Source organism: Sinocyclocheilus rhinocerous, unplaced genomic scaffold (genome assembly GCF_001515625.1).
Source record: "Sinocyclocheilus rhinocerous isolate Xijiao unplaced genomic scaffold, SAMN03320098_v1.1 scaffold4389, whole genome shotgun sequence".
Taxonomy (NCBI): domain Eukaryota; kingdom Metazoa; phylum Chordata; class Actinopteri; order Cypriniformes; family Cyprinidae; genus Sinocyclocheilus; species Sinocyclocheilus rhinocerous.
The window spans coordinates 216,725-220,304 of record NW_015626367.1 but is presented as its reverse complement, the minus strand read 5'-3'; the positions used below and the strand labels follow the sequence as shown (position 1 = coordinate 220,304).

At 40.2% G+C, this 3,580-nt stretch overlaps 1 pseudogene; it reads right to left on the bottom strand.

Annotated features, from left to right (window-relative positions):
• The window catches only part of LOC107712314 (tensin-3-like), a 44,670-nt pseudogene that overhangs the window by 8,692 nt on the left and 32,398 nt on the right, over positions 1–3,580 (bottom strand).

Sequence of the window (3,580 nt, the reverse complement as noted above, 5' to 3'; positions counted from 1 at the left end):
TTGCGTTGCATCGCGCCGCGTAAACATAAAACTCTGTCTGCATTTGTGATCAGAGAAATGACAAACAACAAGTGCTACTCTACTGCCCAAAACTCGCGTTTGAATCATCAGTGGCAAATGATAAAAGAAAACGTACTTACGTGATTCAGAACTGCCGGCATTTTAGTCTACTCTTCCAGGATCAGTAAACAGTCCTCCATAAAATATGCTGCACACATCTGGATATTTCGGTTGAACTGTTCTGGAACAGTGTTGTAAATACAACTTAACCACTGATTTGTAGTCGTGTGCTCTTTTGGAAGACCAAACAAAGTAGTTTCGCTTTCACAACGAAAAACACAGCGGCCTAGCGTGAGGGGAAGCCCCGTCTTAGCGTGCGCTGAGGCCGGGCTAGAGTGAGCTGAGGCGGCGGGGTCGAGAACGGCGCGCCCGGCGGATCCGACGAATGAGCGGCAACCACATGTGTGAATAAAAGTATAATTTTTTTATATTTATTTTTATGAAAACAAATTCTCTCTCTCGCTCTCTCTGTCTATACATATATATATATATATATTTAAATGAGCAAATACAAGCTAAAATCAGTCATTTTAAATACTACAAGTGAATTACAAGTGAAGATTACATGTGAAGATTACATTTTACCGCATTATTAAATTAAATGAGCATTTTAAAAGATTTAATGAACATTAGATACAGCAAATGTAATCTAAATATGAAATTGGGAAAAACTGACATGCAAAATTAAATACCCAATATCAACTGGTAACTGACATGGTACCGATATATTGTGCATCTCTATTGATTGCTGTGGTTGGTTGATTGACAGACAGACATTACCTGTCTGTGTTGACCAATGGGCTGGGGGTGGAGATAGTGTGCATAGATCCAAACATCCTCTGACAGGAGGCGGGACTTCCTGTGACATCAGAGTGGAAGAGCTCTCCGTCGGATGACATAGATGTGTGTGTCATGCTGTCCACATATCCTCGTGACTCTGCAAGGAAATACACAACAGGATTTAAAAGACCTGAACACACACACACACACACACACCTTCAACCACGTTCTCTGGAAGATTCCATTCGGTATGAGCAATGTCTTATTGCACGCCCATAAAATATCTGAAGACCTGCACTGTGCAACCTGCTACTAGTTGCCAAATCCAGGTTATAAATCAAGTGGTATTATTAGATAGACCATTGTAAGGGAGTTGGGCTTGTGGGTTTGGCAGAAGCCCATACATACGCATTCTTCAGATTGTGCACATAACAAACCACAGGGGAGGGACCCTGGAGAAATTTCTCTCTGTTTGTCTCCCACTCCCTCCCTCCCTCTCTGTATGGAAACTGGCTGGATATAATAAAATTAATTTTGTAGTCTATCCTCTTTGACCTTTGAAAACTTACCTGCAATTAAATGTGAGAAAAAAAAATCTATAGCTTTAAGCAGCAGTTAGCGGCAGCATAATGAAGCGACTGTAAAAAAGCAGATGAAATATCTAGTAGTTGATTTTCATCTATAATATTGCCACTAATACCTGTCCATTCATATTGTAACAAAGTTCGTAGTTCGGGAAGAAGGAGACGGGAACCGGCGAACATTTAAACAAAACTTTAATCAAATAAACAAACACAAAATGAAAGTAAAGCGGCAGCCCCTTGTGGACGACTGCTGCACACAAAACACAAAATAAACTCCAGGCCTGGTCCTCTCTCGTCCAACACTGTCATCACTCCTCCTCTTATCCTTCCGGAGCTCCTCCGTGGGACTCGAGACCGGTGAGTGGTGCAGGTGTCGTTCATTATCAATTACTCCACCGGCCTCGCTCCGTTCCCACGACTCTCGGCCCCGCCCCCACTCGTCACACATATTTCTTACCCATTGCTCCCAGAGCAATTTCTAGATTCTGCATGTATGTACAATACAATACAATACAATTTTATTTGTACAGCACACATTAAAAACAACCGAAGTTGACCAAAGTGCTTTGCAACACTCAAGGAATATTAAACACTAGAGAAAATAAATAGGTCTTAAGAGTGGACTTAGGAACAGACAAGGTCGGGGCAGTTCTAATGTGAGACGGGAGACTATTCCATAATTTTGGGCCAACAACAGAAAAAGCACGGTCACCTCTGGTTTTTAGACTTGTCCTAGGCGAAAAGAAAGAAATATGACAGAACTTATTGGCCCTTGAGGCAAATTTGTCCCCCATGAAGAAATGGATTCACATGTTTGAAATTTTAAGTGTTATTAGATTAATTACTTATTAAATTAAGTCTTATTAATCTTTAAGTCTTAACTCCAAGAGAGAAACAGGATTTATGTTTTGAGTATTGCAAATGTAACCAACAGTCCCAAGTAACCATCCATTCCATATTTATAGAAAATGCAATTAGCTACAGCCCTTTATGCTGGATTCCTCGTGAATGTTTTCCTTCAACAGTCAATGACATTTTTACAAATCAAACGTATACCGTAGCTTGATAGTAGCTTCTACTTCAGCCATGACCACACCCCTAACCACATAATGTGATAAGTTGTCAAGGAGATGTCTTTGAAAACATAAACAAACACACAAACAACATCTGGAGGCAGAAGAGTCTAAGTTCCCAAAATAGATCTCGTGACCCACCCAAAAAAAAACCCTGAAACTCATTACCAAGACACAGGAATCCCAAAACTGCTTCCCAGAGATTCATCTGGTCTGCTTCTCTCTGATCAAAACAGCAACACAGCTGCTCACCAGCACATGTTGTGTTTTGGATGCAGGTGGTCAGCATGGGATGCTGGTTTGCTGGTGTCCCACCAGGCTTCTTAACTAGCTTAACCAGCAAGGCTTTCTTTTTCAATTAGCTTCACCTGAAAGACCCATGCTGGTCCACCAACTTCGCTAGTTAACTTTTGCTACTGAAAAGCACAGCTTACACTGATCCACCAGCTAAATCAGCAAAAAAAAAAAACGAATAAACCAGCCTGGACTCGCATGGAAGTTAATTTGAGTCAATAAATGCATTCAAATGAAGCAGAAAGGCATCCAAACATAGTTTTCCCGAAACCAAAGGCATTAACAGATGTCAGGGTCACATGAGGATTGCAGCCAAGAGGTCAATGATCTGTTGAACTATACCAGCTCTTCAAAGAGAAGAGAAGATCTAGATGGCCCTTCCAGACAGAAGAAAGAGGTCTGAGGGTCTAACAAGAAATTTTTGACATGCCAAAAATGAAGCAGCACTGAATTTAAGACGTCAGGCATCCCAGTTCTGTTTTGAAACGTACACGTTATTTCTCAAAACAGAGCAAAATATGAATGCAGATGCTTCTGGCTGCACAAGCTTTCAAAACCCAAGCTTGTAGACTAACTCTGGGATGATTCGGAGAAGGTACAAAATGTCAAAAAACAGTGTTTTACAGAGCCAAACTACTTACAAATGACCTCACATGCCTCTCACTCAAAGAAAGAGTCTAATTTAATATAAGATGTTGTATTATTTTTAATATATTGTCTTTAGCATTACTATTTTAATTGAATTATTTAAGGGGAAAGTATTTACTATTAAATGCTTTTTTATTTATT